At 40.6% G+C, this 13,493-nt stretch overlaps 1 long non-coding RNA gene across 1 annotated transcript; it reads right to left on the minus strand.

Moving 5' to 3' along the window:
- Positions 1–1,990: 1,990 nt before the first annotated feature.
- On the minus strand, positions 1,991–7,382 carry LOC128152191 (uncharacterized). Its single transcript, XR_008238554.1, has 3 exons — positions 3,705–7,382; positions 2,828–2,948; positions 1,991–2,745 (listed from the first exon to the last, which is right to left on the minus strand). It is a non-coding gene; the product is annotated as an uncharacterized LOC128152191 (long non-coding RNA).
- Positions 7,383–13,493: the final 6,111 nt, after the last annotated feature.

Consider the following 13,493-nt stretch of genomic DNA (forward strand, 5'->3'; position numbering starts at 1 on the left):
GGTTTTGGCTGGAATGGAGTTAGTTTTCTTCATGGTAGCTCGTATGGTACTATGTTTTGGATTTGTGACCAAAACAGTGTTGATAACACACTGGTGTTCTAGTTGTTGCTGAGCAGTGCTTGGACAGAGCCAAGGGCTTTTCTGCTTCTCACCCCACCCCACCAGCGAGCAGGCTGGGGGGGCACAAGAAGTTGGGAGGGGACACAGCTGGGACAGCTGACCCTAACTGATCAAAGGGATATTCCAGACTATATGACGTCATGCTCAGCAATAAAAGCTGTGGGAAAGGAGGAAGGGAGGGATGTCTGGAGTTATGGTGTTTGTCTTCCCAAGTAACCGTTACATGTGATGGAGCCCTGCTTTCCTGGAGATGGCTGAACACCTGCCTGCCGATGGGAAGTAGTGAATGAATTCCTTATTTTGCTTTGTTCGTGCATGCAGCGTTTGCTTTACCTAATAAATTGTATTTATCTCAACCCGTGAGTTTTTGCACTTTTACCCTTCTAATTCTCTGCCCCATCCCACTGAGGGGGAGTGAGCAAGTGGCTGTGTGGGGTTTAGCTCCCTACCGGGGCTAAGCCACAACAGCCATAAAAACTTTCCCATCTCTCATGATGTTCCTGCCTATGGTAGGAGGGTTGGAACTAGATGATCTTTAAAGGTCCCTTCCAACCCAAACCATTTTATGACTCTATGACATGTATTGTTCCACATGAAAATCAAATTTCTTTCATGCCATTGTTTCCAGCAGGTGTGTCACGTAAGTGCACCGTGCAGGTGAACGAGTGTATGAGCTCAATTCTGGGGAAGCAGCAGGCATTTTTCAAAGACAAAATAGCAGTTGCGTATTCCCTGTATATGGAATACATATGGTATGTATGTCCATGCTCATGAACACATGTTGTGTGATTATGCAGCTGGGAAACACGTCAGTAACTGCACTGCACTCTAAAAATAGCCCTCAGATCTAGGGTAGGAATGGGTGACGTACACACACCAGAGGTATGAAGGTAGTTGTGATGAGCTAAGCAGCTGAAGAAGTGGGGAGGTGCGATTTTGCATTGCTTCTCACAGAGGAAACACAGCACATTTTAATCATTCCTACAGACCATATAGGGACACCATCAAGCAGGCTCCAAAGGTAACACACTGATGAGAAGATGAATCATTTGGGAGTGGGTTTTCCTCCTGGTGACCTTGTGCTGCTGTTTCCAATAAACATGAACTAGCTCAGATAGGTCTTTCTTACACATGTCCATTGCAGTCTAACACATTCCCTGTGTATTTTAGAGGATACATACACACTGTTGGTCAATCACTGATGGCATTCAACAGTAGGAAAAGTAAATGCTGTCTCCACGGCATGACCTAAACCTATTCTTAGCTTTAGACTTTTTTCTACATCTTCCTCCAAACCATTTCCACCCATTCTTTTTTCCATGTTTATCTTTATTGATAAGTTACAGAGAACCAGAACACAGGCTTGATCACTGACATGATTTTCTGTACCTTTATAATCTTAGTCCTTGACATTATTTTGGCTTATACCAACTAGCATTACCCTCCAGAAAAGCCTTGACATGGCTGAGAGGTTAGTAATGCCAAGCACCCTTCATTACCAGCAGCTTGGAAGACATCATAGTGGTTCAAGAGGTAGAGTTCAGCTATACCGACCAGAGCCAAACCAGCTGGCCTTAAGGGCCAAAAAGTTATCCTTTACACATAGTACTACAGAGATAGTATTTATATCCTTACATCTCTTCCTGAAACAATTGTTTTCCTCAACCTTGTCCTCAAAGAGATATAGAATAGTGAATGACTTGACCCATATGATACTTTTTTTTAGTCTTGGTGATGTCAAGGCAGTCATTTAGCTCAGGTGCTCATGCAGCCTATCTCAGACACCTGCTGTAAGAAGAGGAGATGAAATGCAGACCTGAAGTGCCTCCATTACCTCTAAAGACAGCATAAGGAGAATGGCTCTGCAGTAGACCCATAGCTTCTACAGCTGGGTGAGATGAATCCCACTCCAGCAGTCTAAATCATACTCTTGCAAGGACAGGCCTTCATCGTCACCTGCAAACTCAAGAGACTTGTGTGGAGGCTAGCTATAGTGTGGCTAACTTTAATGACACCAGGCTTGGCTGGGGTCGGGCTGGGAAGTGGGGGATCTGCAGAGCATAAGGGTTTTGGCTGAAAAGCAAGAGACTGAATAGTGGAGATACTGGCAGCCAGTTAAACACTGAGATTTTCTGCAGTGGGTCAAAAGAAGAAGTTTAAGAAGCGTGTTAAAGTAAATAGTCACAAAACACTCCAGAGAAGTGAAGCGACTGGTCCCATTAGATGAACTAGCTAGAGATTCCCCATATTCGAATCCCAAAAGCAGAGAGGTCATCTGTCTCATCCTGAAGTACAACATCACAGGTTCACAGGAGACCCCATATTTCTGATCTCCCTTTGATTACATTACGGATGATGAGTTTGGCCCAGAACAGACAGTGGCTGACGCATTAGCTGGAGCACAGGAGGTAGCAAGGTGGAGATGTGTCATCACAGAACAATGCAGTCAAGGAAATCACATTATTACAAAGTATTTCTGTAACTAAAAGCTGCCCAGCTTTTCTCTATGATTTTCTCTGCTTCTGACAAGATCGGCAGGTCACAGCCATGTGACTTCTGTAGGTCCAGTGAAGACCAGTGATTTTGTAAGCACCTCTTGCAGAGCTATAACCAGCTGGGAAAAAACTGTGACAGAAAAAACATGCCAAAGGTGTGAACATGAAAAACACAACTGAGAAAAGGATTGTAAAATAAAATGCATGCTTACACCTGTGTTAGCTCAGCCTGGCTCTCCCTTGTTGTCTCAGCTGGGTTTAGGTTAACATAGATGCTTTCTTGGTGTAGAGCTGAGTGTGACAGTCTGATTTCAGATTGATCCTTCTCACTGGCTTTAGAGGAAGCAAAAAGTATTCACCTGGTCGGTTTAAGAGTTTCTGTGAGAATCTGTCACTTTTGACATGGCACCAGAACGTGTAAACTGTTTGGTGTGTCATACTTCCAATCTCTGCTGACTCTGTTCATATATATTTTGGTCAAATTACCAGAAGAGTTTATTTCCTCCTTAAACTGCATTTGCCAACTATTTCAGTAACTAAGGAATGAGCCTAACTTTCATAAATCCTTAGGAGGTAATTTAGCCTTGACAGAGCCTGTTAAGAAATGTGGTTTAGTCTTGTATGGCTAGATAAAACAAACTTCTCATTTTCTTTGGCATTTTTCTTCAAAAAGCTTTGGCTTCCTCATGTGGATGTCCTAAAAACTATGCTTTCTCTTCTGTCATCAAATAACAAACTACCTAGATTTTCTTCATCCAAATATATTACCTTAACTACCGTAATATCGTTCTCAAAACAAGCAAAAAAGCTAAAAAGGCTCAAAAAGCCCTATAATATATAACTCCTGATAGGGACAGAGTCCAGCTAAACTAACAGATTCTTTGGTCTCCACATTTTTGACTGCAGATATTTGGGTTTTATTGTATATTGATATAAATTCTCGACCATCAAAGCTGCAAAAACAACCCGAGCTGCATCAACTCTCAAAGTGATTTAATTTTTATAACAATGTGTATTTCCACGAACTAAGATAAAATCACTGGATGGGGATGGAATATTCCATAGAAAATGCCGAAATCTGGTACCAACCTTGGTGACACAGGTGGCCTCATTCCTCCCTAGGAGAAGGACATAGATCCCTTTGATCCCAAGTTAAACCGGGCCATATCCTGGCCACATCAGACACGGTGTGTATGAACCGATTATTTATTTTAACGTGCGTAAGCCTGACACATCTGGCACGCTGAAGACTTGCTGTGCACGATGGGCTAGCAGTGGAGGGTGCCAGATGATGCAGAGTGTTGACAGATGTGCGACGAGGTGAATCTGATCCTGCATTTTTCTGCTTGCCTTGTGGCAGCTAGAATTGTACTGTACACTCCAAGCTATGCAAACCCGCCCAGCGTTGGGCAGAACCTTGCCTTCATTAAAAATATAACAGTGCCCTCTCGTGGGAAACTGAACATGTGAAGCTGAAGTTTCAGCATCACTAAAAATTACCTTTTTCCTCAACTGCAAATACGTACAATTTGTTGCTGGTAAACCAAAAGAAACTGCAGGGCCCAGATAAGTTCCTAGTTACATCACTGGATATTTTCACCTAACCATTGCCCCTGGTTAGGCAACCTGGAGATTGATATTTTTTTTCTTTATTCTTAAAAAAAAGTTGGTTTAGATTTCATCTTCTTTCCTACTTTGATAAAAGCATTGGGACACAGCTTGTCTTGGTGTACTAGGGACTGATGTTTCATCTCCTGAAACTTAAAAATACTATATCTGCTTAACAGTTACCAAGTGTAACACATTTTATGTTGAATATATAATTGTGGTGGGGTTGTAGCGTATAGAGCTCTGTTTTAGATGACTAAACTTTCTCTATAGGTATGGGAGAGTTAGGCACTGCCAAAAGGACATCCTTTATTGTCAATATCCCACAAAAACTACTCTTGCAGGTAGGGAGAGCTCTTCTGCTGCTCTCCATGGTTTTTGGACTTTGGTGAACATCCTGTGCAAGTATGTCTATAATCATAAAGGAGGTCTAGGCCTAAATATACAGCTTTTAGACCTCCATGTCAGAGTAGAAGGATCTCCCCTATTGGTGACAGGGACATGTCTGTGTCTGCTTAATGGTTGTAAATTCCTCACACTCAAGGGAGAGCACAGTAAGAACAGAAAAACAACCTCCACTCACCCCAACACTATACTACTGGCAGCTTAGCTTTGTGATAGAGAAATGGTTTCCACCTAGCAGAATCACACTGTGTTAAAATTATTTATTTAAAGCTAACAGTTACACATGCAGAGTTTGAGTCTCCAAGATGCTCAGTCTTTTGGTTCGAATATAAAAATTCCTGTGCTTAAACTTACATGTATGCGTAAGTATTTGTCTGGGCCCAACGCTATCAACTATTTCTTCTGTCAGAGTTGTACTCAGAAACTTGTTCAGATATGCTGAAGAATTTTGCACAGTTATGGTCCTTCCCTCACTCATCATTACCACAGCAGAGCAAAGTACTCAAATGCATGGTATCATAGAGTACAACATAGTTAATGATTATACTGTTAGTTCATTCTGGGGTGATTCCAGAAAAGAAACAACACCCCTGTTTGAATACCTCATAAGTATATGCAACAGGGCTTCATGCATCCTAAGATAAATTTTATATATACATATATATATATGTATATATAAAATTTATCTTAGGATGTTTGGAAAAATGCAGCACAAAGTAGAGTGAATCAGGAACTCCATTCCAATTTGTCAAGTTTATGAAAATAGAGTTATTTTTGTGCTAATTTCTACTGAAAAGGAAGAGGGAGGGGTGTCCATGCAAAATCACAATGACTGGTTTAAAAAGCAAGAAGATTGTAAAACCTGATTTTTATGTTCGTTAAGGGCTAGGTACCTGCCTTTCTGTAGCTGCTAATGACACCTGCAGCACTATTTTAACAATAGCTCACCTTGTCTTACTGTCATATGGAATTTTCTTCTTAAAACACATTGCATTATGTTTTTGAAAAATTTTGTGGTTTTGAAAGGTATTAGGCCAACTCATGAAAGGAAAATCTGTCAAAGGTATTAAATACAAATACATCATCTCTAATTCAAGGAATCTGGCAGAGGTTGGGAGGTAGTCTGGAAAACATCATATCTTTATCCTGCCTTCCAATTCTTCCTAGGAGTTTGCTTTTGGCCTTTCCTGCAGAAAGACAGTGGGGTTAGGCTGACTTTTGGTGTGACCCACTGGTGCCATTTTCATATTCTTATTCATTTATCTATTTGAGCTTGGACTCACTAGGACTGTGCTACAATACTGCAAGACCAGCTGAAAGAGCTACATGCAAAAGTAAGGTCACCTCTGCCTTGTAGAACAAAATTATCCTTTGTCTTTAGCCTCAGGGCTCTGAAGACTTCCTCACGAATTGACAAAGCTCAAGACCAGTTTGAGGTTCCAGCAGAGCTTTCCCTGTGGCCGGGATGCTGAGGGAGACAATTGGTTTGGGGAAATTTCAGACCCTTCACCTTCAGAGAGCAGGACAGGAAAGCAGATGCCATTTAATCCTAACTCTCAGAGAGGGTCTATGTGTTTTATCATATAATGAATAGCTTTCACATTATAAATAGCCGACAAGTATAAGCAACAACTGCAGGCAGCACATATTCAATGCGGCTTTTATAATGTTTATACAGAATAATATAACAAGAAATCAGAGAGAAGAAAATTCAGAAGGAACAAATGAGTCAAGATTTTTCATGAGAAATACAACCCAGCTACAAACCTATCACTGTATAGAATAAGAGAACTGTGTATCATCGACAAACAACATGTAGTACTAAAGATATCCAAACAACTTTCACAGAGGAAGAAAATTTTTAACTAGTGATAAGACAATAAAACAAATATTTTGTGATAGGACTCTTTTTACTGGCACTGAGCCTGTCTTCAGGCAGAGATTTCCATTCCCTTATACACAACAAATTTTTAAAATTTTGTTTCTGAAGGAACATAATTTTAAATGTCTTTTCTTTCCTATTTATTTCAGGTTACACAGATAATGAATGAGAAAGAAAATATCATACAGTTCATCATACTGTAATGCATGAATGACTGGAACTGCATTGTTTTTTATTTAATACATAGTACCTTGTTTAAAGTTTGATTTGATGTTATTTTACTATTTACTCTGAGACCAGTCTCTTGGTTCGGGGTAGGGAGTGCAATTGGCTCCCAGAGCCAATTCAGCAGAGAATAAATTCAACAGAGGCAAAGCCAATTTAGGCAAACAGTTGTCTGGAATGCTTTAAGTCTGTGGATTCTGCAACTGGGCTTTTCAAAGTTTTTCCAACTCTATTTTTCATTTAAGCAAGTACCTTCAAATTGAAGTGTAAGTTACTTTTCATTGCTTACTATTTGTTTATAAGCCTTAAAAGAAAAATGAAAAGCAACTTCTATAAGGAAAAAACACCAGGCAGGGTACTTTAATTTAAAATTACAATTCTCCAGGGGCTCCTAGAGATACTGTCATCACCCCACGAAAAATTAAAGCAGCACAAGCAGAGACTGTAATTTCAGTTGCATTGACATGAAACTGTAATATAGTGATACAGTTGTCCCTACTGGGAGCATGTGTGTATTAATATAATAAATCTGTGTCAGTATAAATCCTTTCTGTCTGCATGTCAATGTATGTAGATTTGAAACTGCAATCAGATATCACACCCTGAGCAAATCTACTGAACTCGTATAAAAACTTGCAGGGTTGGGCTTGCAAAGAGGTGAGAATGCCTCTGTCATGACACCCATGCAGTCGTATCCCCAGATTAGCCACCCTAATTAGCGCAGAGCAAATTGCTGTGTGTGCAGAGTGTCCGTAGCCATCCCGCTCTGCCTGGGAAGGGGATGGATGGCTGCTATCCATCAGAGGGCAACAGGACACCACGTTCACGGGCAAATTACTGTCTGGAGCTGCCTATTAGTAGGAATACTCAACAGTGCATTTGGTGGTCTCCACTTTCTCCATGCTAGAAGGCTGGGCCTAGGTTTTACCCTGCGTGCGTGGTCATTCCTGCGGGCTGGAGGGGAAGCTGTGCATGTGTCGTGGTTTAGTCCAGCCGGCAACTCAGCACCACGCAGCCGCTCACTCACTTCCCCCCACCCAGTGGGATGGGGGAGAGAATTGGAAGGAAAAAGGTAAAACTTGTGGGTTGAGATAAGAACAGTTTAATAGAACAGAAAGGAAGAAACTAATAATGCTAGTAATAGCAATAATACCATGACAAGAATAATAATAAAAGGATTGGAACATACGAAACAAGTGATGCACAATGCAATTGCTCACCACTCGCCGACTGATGCCCAGTTTCTCCTGAGCAGTGATCCCTCCCAGCCAACTCCCCCCAGTTTATATACTGGGCATGACGTCACATGATATGGAATACCCCTTTGGCCAGTTTGGGTCAGCTGCCCTGGCTGTGTCCCCTCCCAACTCCTTGTCCCCCTCCAGCCTTCCTGCTGGCTGGGCATCAGAAGCTGAAAAATCCTGGACTTAGTCTAAACACTGTGGAGCAACAACTGAAAACATCAGTGTGTTATCAGCATTCTTCTCATACTGAATCCAAAACAAAACTCTATACCAGCTAGTAGAAAGAAAATTAACTCTATCCCAGCTGAAACCAGGACAGCGTGCAAAGTGCTTCTCTGTTTCAGCTGCCCAGAGGTAACATCCCACCTATGCTACAATTAACGGTCAGTGCAAAATCTCCACTGAGACTGGATGTGATCCTGGGGGATCCACCACACTGAACTGAAGCATATATCACAGCTGCTGTGCTTTGGACAGGGTCCTCCATGGGATGGGTCAGGGAAGGATCTCTGATTTGCTGCCCCATGGTGTCCTGTAGAGAAGCCTCGCTCTGCCAATGGAGTCCAGGATGGCTTACTGGGTATATTAGGTACAGATAATGTGAATATTCCCTCTCATTTGCCCCTTTGATTTGAACAAGGGCAAAATAAAAGGGAGACCTTAAAACAATATTTGGACTGCATAGGTTTATCAAATCAGCCACCTCCTCCACTTCACAAGACACTTCAGCTGGCTTAACTGTCCTTGCTTATCTGACTTGATGCACAGCTTTGACAGCCAGCTGAGCATCCTCAGCCTCACCAATGAGCTGTTCCTGCTGCAAATGTGGAGGCGATGGCAAGAGCAAACCAGTGTATAAAGCTTCACTCATATGTCAAAATTATCACCACTGGCCATCACAGAATCAAAATTGCTCAGCAGGCTTGCAGTAGAAAAGTGCACATACAAATATACGTGCAAATAGTTAGAGCTTTGAATTTTACACTGAGAATGAGTGTAATCCTGTCACTCTGCAATCCCAGCCCTGAGCTCCCTCCAGACGTGTGCCAGAGTCCGGCTGCCTGTGTTCCCGATATCCATGGCCCAAGTGCGTACCTTTGACTTCTACTGCTGGGAAAGAGCAGAGGGAATGTTTGTAGAAAGACAGCAAAGTAAAAATGGAAAGAGAGGAAGTACTGTTGAGATAGGGTTGTTAGTAGCTCAACGATTCAAAAAGGAAAATATCAACATGGAAATGTATAAAGTCCTAGAAGAAAAAAGCTAGGGAGGCAGGTGAGGAGCTAACTGGGAATCACCAGGCTTTTGGGTAAGTCATCAGAGACATCAGCGTCCACAGACCTGGTGGAAGTTGGTATCTCAGCACCACTGGGGATGCAATCCACGGAGCTGGGGAGGCCAACCCATCCCCTGGGTGCCTGCCCTGCCAGCAAAGGTTCTGCACAGCCATGAGCCCATTAACCTCAAAGCTCGTCAGACCGTAGCCACCTTTCCATATGATAAAAATCATATAAAGCAATATATAATTGCCTTACATTTTGTCTCTCTTGCTTGAACAGTTTGTTCCTGACTAGATATGCCAGAGCAAACAGACCCAAGAGAGAGGTTGTAACACGAGAGGTGACCAAACAAAGAACTGGGAAGCTGGAGGCATCCAGTGAACCTCCCTCCAAACTACATGACCCTCACCCTCGTCCACACATTTGACCAATATTGTTGTCACCATGCATAGTTTTCCCTGTGTTTGCTCAGGCCTTTCACACAGCAGTAAGGGACAAAGAAAGAAAAAGATTTAGGAAGGAAAATCAAGGAAAGGAGTTGTAATTTGCTCTTAAACTCAGGCTTTCGGATGATGGCGTTCTTTTAAGGTAAATATACATTAACTTGTTGATTTGATAAGCTGAACAGAGTTTGTGATTTGTTGCTTGGCAGAGAAGTATTCTTGGAGCAGATGAAAAAATGCCCTAGTTGTATAACATGGAATATTAAAGAAAAATTACTTTGGCAAACAGAAAGTTTCCTGGTAAACACACTCTGGCTCTGTGGGTACTTCACTGACTCAAAATGTTTGCTTTCCACAGAGCAAAGGACAAGCAAGACAAAAGTCCGTGAGACTGTAATCTGCAGGCCTGTCATATAAGAATGTCACGATGTAAAACTTTTTTCTATTTCTCTCCTAAAGCTACACAGATATGGGGATGACTCAGGTAGTGAAATTAAATACCTAGTCATATGCAGAGGAAATGCAATAAATCTCCATGTAAATTGCCTTCACTACAACAGAAGACAGGACAAATCCATCTGAAAGATTAAAGATAGTAGGGAGATGGCAGAGGTGTAGTCAAGTCTGATGAAATTCACCACCGATATTTAAGGAACTAATTGAATAAATCTTTGAACCATGAACAACCAAGATCATGAAGGCAGTCACCTCATGGAAGAAGTGATTTAGAGCTTTGGGAAGATGAATATGGAACTTCTGCCTAAAAAGGGAACTAAAGGAGCGTTTGAATCCTTGGCCTGGTTTGATCCAGGGAAAAATTCTGGATGGGATTATTGAAAAAGCAATGCATAAATCCATAAGGGCTTTTTTGATAACAAAAGACATGTAATATTTCAAATTTCCATCAGGCAGGCCTAGGAGATGAAGAGGCCTTACGGTAGCTAAGTCCTTAAAAGGGAACTTTTACATTTTCTTTTACGTATGCAAAGCAGAAATGTGAAACAAGTTACTCTGCTGCTCTGGTATGCAAACTACTGGCACATAAGATAAGAACCTGCTTGTGTTCAACTGGAGCTAGGCAGAAGAATCGAGGCTAAAGTAGAATAATTGTGTCAAGTGACTGGATATGGTAAAGTAAATACAACCACTACGAACTGGAAAATGACAGGGGTGTTTTGGGTTGCAATGGCACTCACATGTATTGTATCAGTAATATCATATAAGGGCAAAACTGCCTAGGGAATGCTATCAGAAATATCAGGTTTGGGTGTTCTAGAAGCAAAACTAGGATCAAAGTGGAATATGTAATTAGGAAAGGACCGCTTATTTGAGAGTAATTTGAGAAGAGAAAATGGGGTGCAAGGGCAATGAAAAGGTGGGCTCAAACTCAGAAAATTGGAAAATAAAATCAAAGAACAATAGTAAGTCAATCTTCTGGCAGCAAGAACGTGGATACCTACAGACACCAATGATGCCACCCCGTGGACTTGAGTCCACCAGGACAGTTGAGGGTCTCCCATTGGACAACCCATTGTACTTTGTATCAGGTCAACCTCTGGCAGGGCGGGGAACGGAATAGCAGTGGGTCACAATATTTACAGAATTGTAATTCCATAGTGGATCTAGATCTTAAATTAGATTTAAGAGCTATAATGAATAGTTTCATAGCTGCACATAAATGCCTGCATAGTTATATAACAGTCAATTAATATTAGTAGCTCGTTTTTTTGTTAATTGGATTATGGATTATTTTGGTTCCTTAAATTACTGATTGAGTTTACTGGTTGCTTTGCTTATTACCTCAAAGTGTGTTCACTAATCAATAAATGCCTTGATCAGTTTGCATAAGTTACATCTCAAGTGTCCAATCCAAAGGGGGAGTATCAACCCTCAGCTGTAACAGATGGATGACTGCCAAAATTAGTAAACTGAAAGCAATGGACAAGATATACTTTGAATTTAATAAGACTTCTGATATTGACTTATATGTCATTACATATAAAGAAAGAAAATGAGGTTTAGATTACATCTCCATGAAGGAAACACACACTTGAAACTCAGAAAAGTTTCAATTCACATCTCACTTTGACATGAAGCATTGATATCAGGTAAGGGCCCTGAGGGCTCCTGTGCTGTGAGCCAAAGACTATTTTCATTGTTTACTTGTGCAGTTGAACAGGGAGTTCAATTATAAAAAATGGTTTATAACTGAACCTGGTTGAGGTTCCACATTATGTAGGGGATGGGACTGGAATTCAAAAAAGAGCCTAATAAATTGGAGATGTTGTTTGGGGTAATAAAAGATGAGACAACAGAATAACAAAGCATATAAATGCAAATTGGAGGATAGCAAGCTTTAAAATGGATGAGACATCAAAAAAGGCATATTTTGTTGCGGGATGTATTAACTACCTTCTTGCTAGTAAGACCTGTAAGTTAATTATTTCACTCTGTTCACCATCAGTAAGTCCTAAGTTGAGGAACTAATATTCCAAAGAAATTTATGATATAATCATTATGTAAATATTAGTACAGAGATAACTTGCTACATAACAACTATACTGCACTTTCTGGAAATTCCTAGCACAGTTTTTTAGAACAGGGATGTGTGAGTTCAACTTTATGCTGGGCTAAGTAATTTGCACGATAACTTAAAATATTAAATGGCTGCAGAAAGAAAGAAAATGGCTTCTTTCTTGCAGATATTTGAAATTTTCAGGGTTTTTTTCCTACTAGAAATTTACAGCTGTAATAATCCCAGTAGCATCATTTCTCCATCTAGAGCTACCTCAGGCAATGGGAATGTTAGTGAGGATACATTTGGCCCACACAATATATCAAGACCTTCCTCAGTTTCTCAAGGTGATTGTGAGACTGATAATGTTTAGCGAAAAGATAGCAGGAAGCAGTCTGAGTAACTAAAACTAAGGGATTTATTTATTCTTCCTTTCTGAGGGGGAAGGAGTAACCAGACCAACATGAATAGATGGTCAGAATAAAACACAACATGCAATATAATAATAATCAAAGACAGAGTTCTGGGTGGCCCATACACTGCAGTGCATATTTCCAAAGAGAGATGATGCATAAATCAGTATTTCTCCTTCATAAAGTAACAATCCTTAAAAAACGACAGGACAAATTAAAAAAAAAAAAAGAGAGAGAAAAATCAACAAGCATCTGTAGCAGAAAGCTACAGCCAAAGCTTTAAGATTTCACTAAAATGCTTTAAATGACAGTGTTAGAATTTTAACTGCACTTGAAACAAGAAGCCTGAAGAAAGTCACCATCCTGGGACTCCCATAGCTGCTCTTAAGTGCTCCCAAAAAAGTCATATACATTCTCTATATTTTGCATCCAGTGCATTTTTTCCCCAAGATTATGGGATGGTTCTTTGACAAAAGGTTTAAAATAATTGGCTGGAAAATATTTTTGAGATCTGGATAGAGACTGTTCCTTTCTCCTACCAGACCTTTACAAAAGCTTACATCAATCCTATTCCCAAACCTCTCACCACAGATGAATTCAAAGCTGTCCAGGGCTGTACTATAAAAAAGTATTCTCAAAGAGAAATATGATTGTGAAACTTCATTGACAAAGAGTATGAGGATCTGTAATCAGGCAATACCCTAACCTGTTAATTCCAGTGTCGAACTGACTGTAAAAACTAAATAAAACACAGAAATGCCTATTGAAGACTCTTTAAGGAAGACAAATCTAAAATTAAGCTCAGACTTTGGAAAAGAAGCATTTGATCCTGTAAATACCATTAAAATAATTGTTACTCTTCTGGT

Source organism: Harpia harpyja, chromosome 15 (assembly GCF_026419915.1).
Source record: "Harpia harpyja isolate bHarHar1 chromosome 15, bHarHar1 primary haplotype, whole genome shotgun sequence".
Lineage (NCBI taxonomy): Eukaryota > Metazoa > Chordata > Aves > Accipitriformes > Accipitridae > Harpia > Harpia harpyja.